The 17,030-nt window shown below is 35.2% G+C and overlaps 1 long non-coding RNA gene across 3 annotated transcripts in view; it reads right to left on the minus strand.

The window, feature by feature from the left end:
- LOC141451049 (uncharacterized) overlaps positions 1 to 17,030 on the minus strand; it is a 1,078,357-nt gene that overhangs the window by 837,801 nt on the left and 223,526 nt on the right. The window lies entirely within an intron of this gene.

Raw genomic sequence — 17,030 nt, forward strand, 5'->3', positions numbered from 1 at the left:
ACATTAACAACTCTTTGCCTTCAAACCAGGGGTGTCAAACTGTAGGCCGGCGAAGTAATTTTTTGAAGGCCCTCGATGTTCAAAAATAAAGTGAAAACATTTATTATTTATTTATTCTTATTTTTGTTTGGGCTTCTAGCCGGTACAAAAAGAGTTGGATACATAATTGAGTACAAAATACACTCATACAAATAATAGTGAATACAGAAATAAAGAATAATGAAGCACATTTTATGTGTATATACAGAACAAAATAAAAGCAATTATAAGAATGACAGGACAAGACAGCACAAAATATCAAAATTAAAAGTAAGTGAAATTTAGAATTTTAAATTGTATTAACTTGTTAAGTTAACCTAACAAATCAGACAAATTCTCTCTACAAATGCTGATGCCAAAAGTAATGAAAATTATAATTTATTCATATTTATTTAATATAATTCATAATTATATAATTATATTTATTGTTTGGGCATATTTCTCACACAAAGAGAGAAATAACTGGAAACAAAATACATTCTTACAAGTACACTGCCGGTCAAAAGTTTAGGACCACCTCAATTTTTTGAGAATATTCGATATATTTTGGAATAAATAACACAAACTAACATTGTTTTTCAACATTGAAGCTTTAATATATGTTAACAGAAGTACACAGTTCAATATACGAGGGGCACTATTTATATTTTGAGCTTAATAATAAAAAAACAGTAATTTGTCATTGAAAATGACTTTATTGTTTTTCAAAATATTCTCCTTTATGATCTATACACTTCTGCATGCGTTCGAACCACTTGTCAAAGCATTTTTCCATTCCGCTTGAGACACCTCAAAAACAAAGTTTTTGAATGCATCAACGGCTTCTTCTGCTGACGAAAATCGTTGTCCACGTAATTTATTCTTGACGTTCGGAAACAAAAATAAGTCATTTGGTGCCAAATCAGGACTGTACGGCGGATGACCCATTAATTCGATTTTTTGAGTGCTCAAATAGTCGGCTGTTAGACGAGATGTGTCAGCTGGCATTGTCTTGATGAAGAATGATCCGACGGCGCTTGTTTGTTTTCCTTATTTCATCGAAGACTTCCGGCAAACAAATGGTTGTGTACCATTCAGAATTGACCGTTCTACGTTCCTCTAAAGCAGTGGTTCTCAACCTTTCTAATGCCGTGACCCCGCAATACAGTTCCTCATGTTGCGGTGACCCCAAACCAAAAATAATTTTGGTGGCTACTTCATAACAGTAATTTTGCTACAGTTATGATTCGGAATGTAAATACCTGATATGCATTATGTATTCTCATTGCTACAAATCAAACATAATTTAAACGTAGTGATTAATCAAAAAAACAATATTTAAATTATATACTGAGAAATATTTATTACTAATTCCAACAAATAACTTATCGGCATGCGTTCCAGCTGAATAGCGCTGCTGCAGACGGTAGCACGGCTTCTCAGCGGTTGAAGCCAACGGAAATATGTATTTTCTGATGGCTTTAGGCGACCCCTGTGTTTTGGTCGTTCGACCCCCGCCGGGGTCGCGACCCACAGGTTGAGAACCGCTGCTCTAAAGGCACTGTTGCCACATGACCAGTTTTTCCGAAAAAACAGGCGACCGTTTGTTTCGAAGTGCTTCGAGCGCGAACAACTTTCGTTGGATTTGGTACATCTTGAAACACCCATACAGTCGACTGCTGTCTAGTTTCCGGCTCATACGCATATATCCATGATTCGTCGTCACCTGTTACAATCTTATACACGTCTTTTGAAGCACCGCCATTGTACGTATGCCTACCGTGGGTGTAATTAGGGTTTTGAGTGATTAAAACTTATTAATTAATATAAATAACAGGTGGTCTTAAACTTTTGAGCGGCAGTGTATTAGTAATGCTTAGGATTAGAGTAATGAATATAAATAAAGAAAAAATCGAGAGCAATGGGGAATAATGTTCTAAATTAAATTAGCTTATCAGATTCAGATGATGAGTCAATCGAGCTCTCTTCTTAAGTGCGGATACCATAAAGTAATAAAGGTTAAACAATTTATTCGCATCATCGGCAGAGCTGTATGATAAGAGCGAGACAAGACCCATAGAACTACCGAGCAGATACGTCTGAATACTTTGCTCTAAGGCCTTTGTAAAAAGGACAATATGAACAATAAAATGTGACAAAATCATCCGAGATATTCTCGAAACAAGTTGGGCGCAATAATTTTCCGGGTGCAATTTGTACTTGACCCTATTTATATAAAAAGTGGGGGAACTTGCCACTGGAAAGCCCTAAGTTGACAGAGCAATCGTAACACTTTCGTGTCCAAAAAAAATTGATTACTCGTAAATAATCCTCAACTTCACCAAAGTTAATAAAGTGAAAACATATAAAATTGTTATAAAGAAAATGGTACTTAGGGGAGATCGTGGCAGTACCGTACACACAATTCCCTCGTTAACCCTTTACACTACTGAAGAGTATACACATGGCCCAGTGCCTTTCCTGGGGGCCAGTGGGCCTGTGTTGTGTGGGCCGGCGACGTTTGTAAATTCTCCGGGTCACGTAGTGAAAACTGATCCCAATAACGAAAATCTTAAAAAGAGCATTCCGGATTTTGATGTTGTGGATCATATCTATCAAATCAATTTTGTAAATTTAATGAGGCATGCGTGAATCTTGCCAGTTGCACCTAATGGCTCGTCTTTTAAATGATTTTTGATGAATGATGTAATCAAAAATCTGCTCCAATGCAATAAGCAAAAATATACTTCAAAAAGAAATACCATGAACCAATATTCTTTGCGCAGAAGAATAATTCAAGTTCAATTTAGCATCTAATGAACATACTGTTTGCAAGTTAAAAAGAGTAAAGTCCGGATGGATGATTAACAGAAACACTGAAAGCATTACCTGGCATAAGTTTGGCCATAGTGAGGAAGCAAATTAAATGTAATTTAGTCTGTGTTACAACTTCGTCCCTTGTGTGAAATGGAAATACATGATTTAACAGGGAAATAACAAGCCGGTCCGAGGATAGCGACAAGTATGCTGCATGTCAGACGAGACCTCTGTTACATCTGATATTTTCTCTCCCACCTCGTTCTTCTTTAATTAAATATACACACATGGGAAAACAAACGTAAGGTAATTTACGTTAGGAATTTTCTAATTTTTCTTTTTCCTTTTTTTTTGGTTTAATTTCTCTTACTCTACTAGAGTGGAAGGTATTGCAATCGTGCAGATTTTCAATTTGGAGATTTCACTGAGTGGTTTTTACCTTTTTTGCTCAGTGTCTCCGTGTGTATATACAGAGTAAACCAGTAAGTATATTGTCCATAGGCCTACTGTGTGTAGTACATCTGAAGTGGAGTTCAATGGCCAACTTCATATTTTCCACTGTTCTTGAGTGACGTTACTTTTAATTTTTTTTAAAAAATCATTACTTTTTTGCAATATTCTTCCTCCGAATGCTGGAAAAATAAAAGTAATCGAAATTTTTAAGAAAACTCAATAGGCCCTTACGTGATCATTATAAGACCTAGGTGCTGGAGTTTTCTTGTTTAATGGGCTTTCAAACGGTGTATCATTTTCCAGGATTCCTTTTATCTTCGTATGAGAAATTACTTTTGTTTTGCAAGAAAACGTGTTCACGAGCACTCAACAGTGTTAGTTATCAAGTTGTTTAATTCATTGAAAACTCTTTTAGATGGACCAATAGTCAATTTTTAAAGTAGATTGTCTTAAAATAAGGAAGTCATAGGTTACAAATTGGACTTAAAGAAATAAAATAAATAAATCTAAACATTTTCTTATTCAACATTCTTCTAGAGCAGCGGTTCTCAACCTGTGGGTCGCCTAAAGCCATCGGAAAATACATATTTCCGTTGGCTTTAGCCGCTGAGAAGCCGCGCTACCGTCTGCAGCAGCGCTATTCAGCTGGAACGCACGCCGTTATGGCCGTTAATGTTATTTATTGGAATTAGTAATAAATATTTCTCAATATATAATTTAAATATTGTTTTTGTGATCAATCACTACGTTTAAATTATGTTTGATTTGTAGCAATGAGAATACATAATGCATATCAGGTATTTACATTCCGAATCATAACTGTAGCAAAATTACAGTTATGAAGTAGCCACCAAAATTATTCTTTTATGCGGTTTGGGGTCACCGCAACATGAGGAACTGTATCGCGGGGTCACGGCATTAGAAAGGTTGAGAACCACTGCTTTAGAGAAAATTCGCTACAAGAACAGTTTTCAGGGAAAAGTTGGTGTAGGTTTTCTTATAAGGTAAAATTATAGTTTTATAGTTAAAAATTATACTATAGGCATTGGTAAAGTATGACTCAAACGGATAGAATTTGAAAAAAATAAAAAATAGAAATGTTATAACCTTGAGAATAGAAGTATGAAAAAGTCTTGTGAGTCTTCACACCAGAGTTTTATATTTCCTCAGAAGTTGAGGTCAAGTAGAGAAAAAGGGGAATTGAGTATAGAATTTACTGGGAATGATGTCAAATAAAGTTTTGGTCTAAAATAAAACTAAGGGGTCCGAGAAATGGACATGTACATATTTTACCTCCATTACTAGCTCCCGAGTATTACCCGCAAACCAGAGTGGACCCCAGTCTGTCTTCTGTTTTCCTTCTACTATACAGACCAACTAACATACAGTTCTCCCGAAGAACAGTTACATAATGTATAGAGAAAAAAGATTTTTGTTAGGTCCAATTGTATATCCAATCCCTTGTGAACAGCCAAGAATAATATAAATATAAAAAATGTATACACGTATACAACAGATACAGAAAAAGGAGTAAGCTATGCATTTGTGGGACTAAAATTTACGTGAAATAATGTTCAGAAATACAATAGACTGTCAATCCGCTCACGTTGACCCCAGTACATGGCGGCGGTTTTTGTAATTTTTTTAACATAGCCCAAGGTTTCAATCTTTTATTTTTTGTATTGAATACATTTATTTTGAAAGAATAAATAATTTTACTTGGGGATACTGATCTTATCTGTTTACAATATGATGTAAAGAGTAATAATTGAATGCTTCTCTTGCCAAATCGATTAACTCCAATTTCTGAATTTTATTAAATTTTAAAGTCTAAACACTTTATTGACTCCTAACTGTACAATAGTCAAAACAAATTTCGGCTGATAATAAGTATTAACACTAATAAATGACAACAATTTTTTAGCCATTGAATAATGAATAATTTATTTCAGAAGCCATACTCTAATGTAAATTGTAATAAAAATTTAGTTAAATCACTTTATACAACGCAATTGGCGACTTCTTAAACATCTATTATACATGATTATTATACAAATTTAAGGGCAAATCAACATGACGTGGAGCTCAAATACATCTAACGAAGAAGACATCATTTACGAGGGTCGTTTGAAAAGTCCGTGCAAAGTCAGAGAGATAGCACCACTGGCGCGTATCGAGGTTATGTTTAGTTAGTAGCATCTCTTGGAAGAACACACACCAAGTTTCAGCCAGATCGGTCTACTTCTTTGTGTTTGGCATTCGTTTGAATCGAGGAAGTCGAGTGATTTTCAAAAAATGGACGAAAAAGAATTTCGTGTATTGATTAAACACTACTTTATGAAAGGCAAAACGCCTCAGGAGACTAAAGAGAAGCTTGATAAACATTATGGTGACTCTGCACCTTCGATTAGAACAGTTTATAAGTGGTTTCAAAATTTTCGGAGTGGCCATATGGGCACAAGTGACGCTGGTGATGGATGACAGAAGAGTGAAGGTGCGTGAGATTGCTAGTGCTATGGGCATCTCGAATGAACGGGTACATAATATTTTGCATCAACATTTGGACATGACAAAGCTATCCGCAAGATGGGTGCCGCGATTGCTCACGCTTGACCAAAAATGAAATCGTGTGAAGTGTTGCAAGGACGGTTTGCAACTGTTCCAGAAGAATCCGCAGGACTTTAAGCGTCGTTTCGTCACTGTGGATGAAACATGGATACATCACTACACTCCTGAGACCAAAGAACAATCTAAACAATGGGTAACCAAGGGGGAATCTGCGCCAAAAAAGGCGAAGACCGTTCCTTCGGCCGGAAAGATTATGGCGACTGTCTTTTGGGATTCGCAAGGAATAATCCTCATCGACTATCTGGAAAAGGGTAAAACTATTACAGGTGCATATTATTCATCGTCATTGGACCGTTTGAAAACCGAGCTGCAAGAAAAACGCCCACGATTGGCCCACAAAAAAGTCCTTTTCCATCACGACAACGCACCAGCTCACACCTCAGCAGTTGTGGTCGCAAAATTAATGGAAATAGGGTTCCAACTCGTTTCACATCCCCCCTATTCTCCAGACTTGGCTCCCTCGGACTACTATTTGTTCCACAATATGAAGAAATGGCTGGCGGGAAAAAGATTTTATTCAAACGAGGAGGTGATTGCAGAAACGAATGGCTATTTTTCAGACTTGGACAAATCCTATTATTCGGAAGGGATCAACAAACTAGAGCAGCGTTGGACGAAGTGTATAAGCCTAAAAGGAGACTATGTTGAAAAATAACAAAGGTTTACCCCAAAAAATTAAGTAGTTTTTAATTTTGCACGGACTTTTCAAACGACCCTCGTATATTGCTGAAGAATCAATTTAAACTAAGTATGTTAAATAATACTTGTAGTATTTGTAACAGAACAGTTATTACTAATTTTTGCTAAAATATTTAATAAAAAACGAATATAATGAAGTTTTCCTGTAATAGAAATATAAATTTAAGACTGAATTTGAATTTATCATTTTCTTTCACTTGCCAAGTCGATTAACTTCCTTAATCACGTAAAAATTGTCGTAATAATATCGATATATTCCATCTTATACTTGTAATATGTCGTTAGATAAAAGATACATCTGCAGCAATACAGTCTACATCGTGTATTAAAATCTATTGTTTAACAGGAATTCAAAAAAATAATATATACTAGGTAGTTTCTCATTTTTCTTAACTTTTTGTATTATGGAGGTAATCGATTTGGCAAGTGAAGCATCCAATTATTAAAATATAATCGCGAGTTTATTTTTTCCTAAACTTTATCAAACAATTTCTTGCTTATCAAGGTATTAAGAAATAATATAAAAAGATTGCAGAAAATTATGGAACAATTGTGAATCGTGTTCAAGAAAAATTATTGTTTGAAAATAAAGTAAGTAACTTCTTTGTTACTGATTGCTCCAAAAAGTATTACAAAGATACCACAGCCGCTAATTTAATGAGTTGTTAGCTGTAGATGAGGTGGAATCCTGATGAGTACATCTACGAAAAGAAAATTTAAGAAACTTATAGACACGAACGGATAATTATATTTGTTTAGAAATGCTGACGAGCTAAATAGAATAAAAGATAAAATTACTGAGTGTTTCAATGGCTAGCATTAACTCTTACTTAGGAACTAGCGTAAATTACAATAACTAACTAGATACAAATACAAAATACAAACGATTTTTAGAAGAATTGGTTAAACTCAGCAACGTCGTGAGTGAATGAACACGAGGTGGGTAATTTGGCACTCTTATACGAGGTGTGGCTATTAGATAACGAGACTGATGCTGCTACAGAAGAACTATGCATGCGCCAAATCCTAACGACCGACAGCTGTACAGCGTAAAGCCTTCTCTTTCGATTGCAGCGTCTCACGTGTTTGTAGAGAAATCTGTCTGACCGGAACCATAGTTTGTGTAAGAGGTGTTAGTTTCGTTTTGCCGAAAACATGATACTCTACACATGTAGTAGAGCAACGAATTGTCGTGAAATTTCACATGATACTTGGTAACACCGCTACTAAAACTTATCTTTTATTAAAAGAAGTTTAGGGCGTAATGTTCAAGCGTTTCCGAGATGGCCGAGAAGACGTCGGAGATGATGACCGCCCGGGTCGCCCTTCCACGTCCAAAACGGATGAAAATATCGATTATAATTAATCAACATTACTACCGTGAGGTGCTTGCTCAACTCCGTGAATGAGTAAGGAAAAAACGACCCGATTTGTAGAAGAACAAGTCATGGGTTCTCCATCAAGACAACGCGCCAGCTCACACTGCATTGTCTGTCAAGACGTTTCTAACCAAGTACAACATCCAAGTTTTTTATGCCATCCGCCTTATTCGCCTGACCTGGCCCAATGTGACTTTTATCTGTTCCCAAAGGCAAATCTACATTAAAAGGCACACGATTTCAGTCCAGTTGAAGCTGTGAAAGAAAAAGTGGCACGCATCATGCAGGAGCTGACAGAAAAAGACTTCCAGCACTATTTGGAACAATGGTAAATTCGCATGGAGCGTTGTAGGGGTAGGGGAGGGGTGTATATTGAAGGTGATAATAACTAAATATGTATAAATTTAAAATAAAATGTTTTACAGCAATAGTCTCGTTATTTAGTAGCCACATCTCGTAGTTTACTCTGATTTTTGGGTCGTTTCCATTGTTCCTTTTTAACACTACTAAACTTTTCTTTTTCCATCTTTTGGATTTCCTAATTCCGTGAAACTACAAGCGGAATATTGACTTACCGCCTCTTAAAACATTGCCAATATATTGTAAGGTTAATTTTACATAGACAGGCATTAAATAAATGGAGAATCTTATTGCGATAACACTGATCATATCCGCAATTTGCTTGTCGGTCCTTCAAAGGATTAGTTAACATATTTCTTGTGGTTATTCGCAACGTAGAAAGCTGACAGATGGATGCAATACATACTATATGCCTTGAAACTGATCCTTGAATTAATAAATATAAACGAATGACTAGTCTCACTTCAAAGGACTACAGAACATTTTTTAATGGTTAACATTGATTAAAAACACGACCAACTCGTCACAGTGTGTCTTTTAATTACTTCATTAAAATAAATTGCTTCAGTTTCTTATAAAAAATTGTGGGGAAAAAAATGCATATTTTTTAGTGATAAATTATAACTGAATATTTTTTTTTAGTGTATATACTAATGTATAAGCGTAAAATATAATTTGTGGATATAGATATTATATAAAGCTCCGCTCTATATGTGTATGATGCTTTATACATTCCAATTCTGGGCAAGTACGTACTCGTCATTATAACTGAAAACTTGGTATGGGTAGGCTTTATTAATTTGCGAGAAAAGGCATTAACTTAATGAATGACATACTCTCACGGTTTTTGGAGCGCCCCATTCAGACTCCTTTTTGCTTTTCCCGCTGTTCTATAACCTCCCCTTCAACCAGCCAACTTCCTTTTTGTGTAGATCGCTTTACTGTATACGGCTAGAGGCTGTTGGCTTCCTTATCAACGAATTAAATTCCAAAGCATAGCCTCTCTCTCTCCTCGGCACACACAGTTCTCTTTCTTACTGTTTTTATCATTTAATTCTAGTCGCAAGCGTTCACGTCTACTTAATTAATTTAGTAGGTACCTTTATCCTGTGCTCTTTACACTTCCTTATTCTTTTTTGCTCCTACCCAATAAGTTTTGTTAATTTAATACTTGGAAGAGTAAGATAGAAAGTTGAACAAATAGGAAGGCGGTTGTAATACTAAAAAGGGATATTGCATATCGAGTATTTTAGATTTGCCTGCGCCTATCTTGTCCGTTTTCAAGGTAATTATTCCGTGCTAGTTGGCTTTACTGATTGTACCATTGGACTACATTCTCCTTTTCCTGGTGTGGTAGTAGTTACTGGTGTTAGTACAAGAAGGCTAATGTAACAGACAAGGCGATAAATCCTAAAGCAAAGCAGTTCTCTGGAGGGCTCATTAAAAACAGGCTAACAGATGGAGAGTTGCCTTTGCCCCTCACATTGATAAATGACTTTCAACAGCTTCCCACTTCTTCTCTTTCTCTCAAACTAAAACTAGGAAACTTAGGAGAGAGAGAGAGTTACGCCACTGCCTCTCTCCTCACAACTGATATCCCTGTAAATAATTATTAATTAAAAAGTCTGCAAAACAGATACTAAACTTTACTCTCCTCAAGTACTCCGAAAGTAATTTATCAACTGAACAACAACAAAAAACAAGAAGAATCTTTCTTGTGCACTATAGTCCATAGGACCACTAAAAAAAAAGTGCGTTGGAGAGTCCTAATAAATATTGCAAAAAATTTTACTGAAGTTACCATTGTGAGATTTGTTTAAATTGAAGCTAAAAAGTGGAGATATTTTTGTTTTCAAGAATGCAATCACAACAAACCAAAAATCTTTGCAAATAATCACATAATTCTTCTCGAATTTCAATCAAGCACCCCAACATTTGAGCCGTTCACTGCACAAACTGATTAACTCCACTTTTTTTGAAATATCTTAAATTTAAGTGTCAAAGCACTTGGCTCACTTATATAGCTTTTTATATTTATAATAAATTTTCCAAATAATAAAGATTAACACCATTAAACTGTAATTATAGTACAATAGTAGTAAAGTAAAAGTAAAGTAACAGCCTATTTTTTTCAAGCGGGCTTTAAACACACTTTACTGTAAATTTCTTTTTTCTACAACCATGTAGGGAAGTTCTCATTACTCAATTAAAATCAGCTGTGTAATGCCCAACTTCCCACACTAGTGGGGGGAAATTCCCATTAGTGTCACTTTCCGCACTAGTGAGTGGAATAACTTTATTGTGCTTCCTTGATATAAGAAGTTTTGTTATTAACATAAATATTTTCTGTAAAACTCTAATAAGCTTATTTAAATTTATTTTATTTAAATAATTAAAAAACGAATATTAAAAAATAAAATAAAAATTGAAAGGAATATAGAAATAAAAATAATACTTTAATAAATAATTAGATATTTTTAATTATAACAGTTAAAAAGGTTATAGTGTTACCTTATAGAAATTTAAAATGGATTCTAGTGATGCCTGTTTAGAAAACACTCCTCCATCAATAAAAGAAACAGCAGAAAATGTAATAAGTAATGTAAATACGTAAGTAATGTAAATAATTGTAATATAACAATAAATGTTTATAATAAATAAATTACTTTTTGTAGACTGTAAAAATGAAATTTTTAATTTTATTAGTTAATAAATGGTTGCAGAAAAAATATAATATTTAACTCTAGTGTAAAGTATTTTCCTCACACTCGGCAATTTGCACTTGCACTCGCATCGCTTCGCTCGCTCGTGCGTGCAAACCCTGCCTCGCGTGAGGAAAAGTACTACTTTCCACACTTGTTAAATAAATAACTATTTATTAACCATTAAATAAAATCCAATGCCTAAGACCGGGAATCGAACCCAGTACCACAATACATATTAGCATTACAGTAGAGATGCATAAACATGCTCTTTCCAGTCAATTTTCCCTTACTGCCAAAGAAATAGATTCGGCTTTAACCGAGTTACAGGCATCTATTATTCTCTGCTTTAGTTCATCTCCAGATGCAATCCCGGCTTGATTCTGATACTCCTAGATTTAGAAATGCTTTTAGATAAGCAGAGATAAGGAAAGAAAGAAAAAAGTTATGAATAATCACCTTGTTTTTCAGGTATCCCCTAAGGAAATAGTCCATAGGTGTCAAATCCGGTGAACGAAGTGGCCACTGTGTCGATACAACACCATCAGCCATGTAAAGAGATATCTCGATAGGAAATTTGATGGGCTCGTTATATCGACACGGGGGCGATTCAGTGGCCACCTCGTTCACCGGATTTGACGTGGAGGCCATTTCGAGCATGATCTGTAATATTAACGAGGAGTAAAATTTATAATAAAATAGTACTTATCTTCTTATTCAATCAAAAAACCGTTATAATATTATCACTTTGAAATTTCTTATAAGAATCATGTTTTCATTCACTTGTAAAATGTCTCTCACAGAAAAAAGCCGTTCAAGTAAATTTTTCTTTAAAAAATAGAGGAATCTATTTCTTAAATAAAAACCGCACCTCCTCATTTGAAAAAAATGAAGTTGGTGCCTGTATCTCGCTTCTGGAAGCACCGAACAAAATTTACAAATTAAATTTGGATTCCTAACAAAAAACTAAGGGAACACGTATTTTTTAGTTTTTTTCTAGCTATCTTAGTTTCCGAGATAAAGTCGTTATCCATATACCTCGGGACACCCTGTACGAGTATATGCGAAAAATCTTTCTCTTTGTATGCTGCCAGCAAAAACAAAATGCAGAAACAGATGCTGAAGATGACATTAGGTTGCAGATTTCAACAATTATTCCCGCTGTAAAAGTGCTTTGCAATATAAAACAAGCCCAGCCAAGTTATTGAAAGTATTTTTCTTTTTATTAATTTGTTATCATTTAAAATATTGTTCTTATTGTAAATTATGTATTCATAAAATGTATTCTAGAAATTAAAACCTGATTCACTACCTCACTATTCATTGTCTAGATGTTTCCATTAAGATTAAATAAAGATACAAGAATAATTTAGCGAATTTGAGTTGAAAAAAGCCTTGATAAACTATTTTATCTCTTACATAAACGTGAGGTTCCTTCAAGAAAACCATGAGCTCAAAGGGCTCCTAAAAGTTTAAAAGGTTGAAGACTTTTGCCCTAATTACTGAGCTAATCCCTTCCTTAATTATTATTATTCCCGTATCCAATACCATAAAAAGGACCAATATAAATATAAAAGATTTTTGAATTTTTTGTGACTCTCTAAAGTATAATTTAAATTTATTTATGTGTACGAATCGAGCTGGCTGGAAAGATTATATAATGAGATCTTGGTGTGCAAACTAGAGAACATATTCACAAAAAAAAAGCCAGCTTTAGTGCTTAGAACACACCGACAAACATACTCGCTAAGCAGATATACACACTGCCACTAAACTTCTTCTAACCTAATCAATAAAACACAACGTCCATATTAAGTCGACACTAACAAGTTGCCCTCCTTAATACTCTACACTTCCCAACTTTACCGTTTTTAGCGACTTCTTTTATCGATCATTAGGCACAATATGTGTTGTTTAGTTGCTGTAGAGATTTTTTTTTATTTATTTAAGAGCTTTCTTTTTTTTTTGGCTGATTAGTATTCAAGCTCTATTCCATGGGTTGAAGTCTTTAGTGTCCGCTTGTCTTTATTTATGGCGATAAATAATTTAACATAATATTATTACTACTTGCCAAAAGAACAATTTTATTAAAGTTATCAGAGAGCTTATTAAAAAATTGAAATGTTTGGTATAGACCGTTATGAAAGTAATTTGTAGCTTTCAATTCTATGAATGGGTTGCATTGTTTAATGGTTGTCGTCTTACATTTTAATTGGTTTTTCAATTTCGAAACAAATTTGGGTGAAATTAAATATTTTAATTAACTTATACGATACTTAGGACTGTACATTGACAAGAGACTCACGTGGAAACCACATATTCGATTGAAACGACAAGACGTGAACAGACGCTTCAAGCTACTTACGAGGGTCGTTTGAAAAGTCCGTGCAAAAATAAAAACTACTTAATTTTTTGGGGTAAACCTTTTTTATTTTTCAACATAGTCTCCTTTTAGGCTTATACACTTCGTCCAACGCTGCTCTAGTTTGTTGATCCCTTCAGAATAATAGGATTTGTCCAAGTCTGAAAAATAGCCATTCGTTTCTGTAATCACCTTCTCGTTTGAATAAAATCTTTTTCCTGCCAGCCATTTCTTCATATTGGGGAACAAATAGTAGTCCGAGGGAGCCAAGTCTGGAGAATAGGGGGGGATGTGAAACGAGTTGGAACCCTATTTCCATTAATTTTGCGACCACAACTGCTGAGGTGTGAGCTGGTGCGTTGTCGTGATGGAAAAGGACTTTTTGTGGGCCAATCGTGGGCGTTTTTCTTGCAGCTCGGTTTTCAAACGGTCCAATGACGATGAATAATATGCACCTGTAATAGTTTTACCCTTTTCCAGATAGTCGATGAGGATTATTCCTTGCGAATCCCAAAAGACAGTCGCCATAATCTTTCCGGCCGAAGGAACGGTCTTCGCCTTTTTTGGCGCAGATTCCCCCTTGGTAACCCATTGTTTAGATTGTTCTTTGGTCTCAGGAGTGTAGTGATGTATCCATGTTTCATCCACAGTGACAAAACGACGCTTAAAGTCCTGCGGATTCTTCTGGAACAGCTGCAAACCGTCCTTGCAACACTTCACACGATTTCGTTTTTGGTCAAGCGTGAGCAATCGCGGCACCCATTTTGCGGATAGCTTTGTCATGTCCAAATGTTGATCAAAATATTATGTACCCGTTCATTCGAGATGCCCACAGCACTAGCAATCTCACGCACCTTCACTCTTCTGTCATCCATCACCATATCATGGATTTTATCAATGATTTCTGGAGTAGTAACCTCAACAGGGCGTCCAGAACGTTCAGCGTCACTTGTGCCCATATGGCCACTCCGAAAATTTTGAAACCACTTATAAACTGTTCTAATCGAAGGTGCAGAGTCACCATAATGTTTATCAAGCTTCTCTTTAGTCTCCTGAGGCGTTTTGCCTTTCATAAAGTAGTGTTTAATCAATACACGAAATTCTTTTTCGTCCATTTTTTGAAAATCACTCGACTTCCTCGATTCAAACGAATGCCAAACACAAAGAAATAGACCGATCTGGCTGAAACTTGGTGTGTGTTCTTCCAAGAGATGCTACTAACTAAACATAACCTCAATACGCGCCAGTAGTGCTATCTGTCTGACTTTGCACGGACTTTTCAAACGACCCTCGTACTAGACTACTTGACCGCAAATCCAAACTCGACTTCAATCACAAACTGACAATTTACAAGACACTGTTAAGACCGATATGGACATACGGAGCAGAAGTGTGGGGCACTACAGACACTACAGTCTAAAATCCTACGGAAAATCCGGAATGCTCCATACTACATTTCGAACCTTAACATACACACTGACCTTCACATACCTTTTGTAACCGTACTAATAAAGTCTCGCTACCGCAACTTTCACAGCCTCCTAGAGCTCTCCATCCTAATCCACTTGTGCAACAACTCTCCTCTCCTCACCTTCCAAACAATCCTCCTTATCGTTTGAAGCAGAAGTGGCCTAAGGACCTACTGATATGAGTTATTCCACTGAGAAAGAGTTTCACCAATAGGTGATTGCTCTAACCATGACATTACAAGTGAACTGAACCAGTTTGATCAAATTTTCTTGATGCAACATTTGTTGTTGTTGTAAATTTTGCAACAAAGTGAAAACGAAACAAGAATATCAACTTCTTTTCAACATCTTATAACAGATGGTAGTTTGAAGAAAAACACAGTTTACTAATTATGCCTAATACTTTGCACAATAACATTATAACCGACTGGGTTTAATGTTATTCTTACAATTGATTAGAAAAGTTAAGGTTCTCCTCTAACATTGCAAAGTATTGTTTATCTTTTTTGGCAATTGATCCAGTAATCTAAAAGGACGTAAGATTTTATCTTTAATTTTAACGGTCGCGTATTCATTGCATCCCTGACCGATTTCGTACTTTAATCCATCAACAGAGATAGAATTACAGTGGAACCTCGCATAACGAGCACCTCGCTTAACGAGTAATTCGCATAACGAGTAAAACAAATTGATTCTTATAGCGAGCGATGTTTCGCATAACGATAGTTTTCTAATGACATTTCGCTGACTGCGCAGTTTTCGCTGACTCATCGAAAACTGCGCATTCTTCGATTAGTCATTCCTGTTTACGCATATGCGTTTCATATTCTCCACGTATCTAATGCACTGATACAGTCGAAACCGAACTTCACCGAATGAGTGGTGTATAGGGAAAGTCCATATAGTGACATTTGTGTTTAAATATTGTAACGAAGTTTACCTGGGCAGAGAAGAAAGGCTTAGATTGTTCTAGGGGTTGAACGATCATAGTCAAGAGCTATCCACAGAGGAACTTGTTGAGTTGCAACACATTTCACAACAAGAATTGGTGGAAGAGAATTTATTAGACAAAGAGGAGAAAATATCAGAGGAACAACAATCTTCCAGCGCAATAAGAGAAATGTTGAAAGCATGGGAAACTGTTGCAACACACGTAGAAAACTATCACCCGAATGAGGCTGTGGCTATGCGATCTATAAATTTATTTAATGATAATGCTGTGTCACATTTTGAAGCGACGGCAGAAACAAGGAACATTGGACAAATTTATAATTAAAAAGGATTAATTATGAATGTACATATTTATCTCAATTAATATATGTAATTTATATTATATTACATCATATGTACATATGTATATAATTTTTTCGAAATAAATGTTATAAAAAAAAATTTTATCAATATTTTTTTTGCATGGAACCAATTATCCCCTTTTATTTTAATTTAAATGAAAAAAATTGTTTCGCTTAACGAGTAAGGTTCTGGAACGAATTATGCTCGTTAAGCGAGGTTCGACTGTATAAGTTTGGTGTGGTTTGAATGCAGCAGATAGACCTTAGTTTTTCTCTTCCTTAAGGAGCTTCTAACAGCTCCACTGTCCAGTGATGTCTGTAACGAGAGAACACTGTCCCAACACAGGGTGGCAGTGTACTGAAAAAAAAAGCTATGGGTGCCAATGACTTCTTGTTAATTGTTGACGTGCCTAAAAAAAAAAGATATTGAAAATCTATAAGAACTTTAAAACAACCCTGAATACATAATAATCATTTCTATCATTTCAAGAAACTTCGAACCTAACCCCTCTGAAATTTGTTCAAAACAGTTTCTATAAAGATCAGTAAGGGAAAATAATAACAGTTTTCTTTGACAGCATTAATAAGTGTTCCCTATTAATTCAATTATCAAATGAAATGAAGTTGGTTAAAGTTAATAACGTTCCAAATTTTTCAATGGAAATCATCTCAAGATACATAAAGAAACTTTCTATTCAGAAGATTTTAGTAACTCAAAGACTAAATTAAAACATTATCTTATAAATTGGTAACTTAATATCCAATATTTATTTAATTAATAATAACGGTTAACCAATATTAACTTCTCAATGAAGCATTGTTCTCTGAAAGACCATTATTTCTGTGGGTCT

This window comes from Rhodnius prolixus, unplaced genomic scaffold (genome assembly GCF_049639745.1).
Source record: "Rhodnius prolixus isolate KJV_2025 unplaced genomic scaffold, Rpr scaffold_8, whole genome shotgun sequence".
NCBI lineage: Eukaryota > Metazoa > Arthropoda > Insecta > Hemiptera > Reduviidae > Rhodnius > Rhodnius prolixus.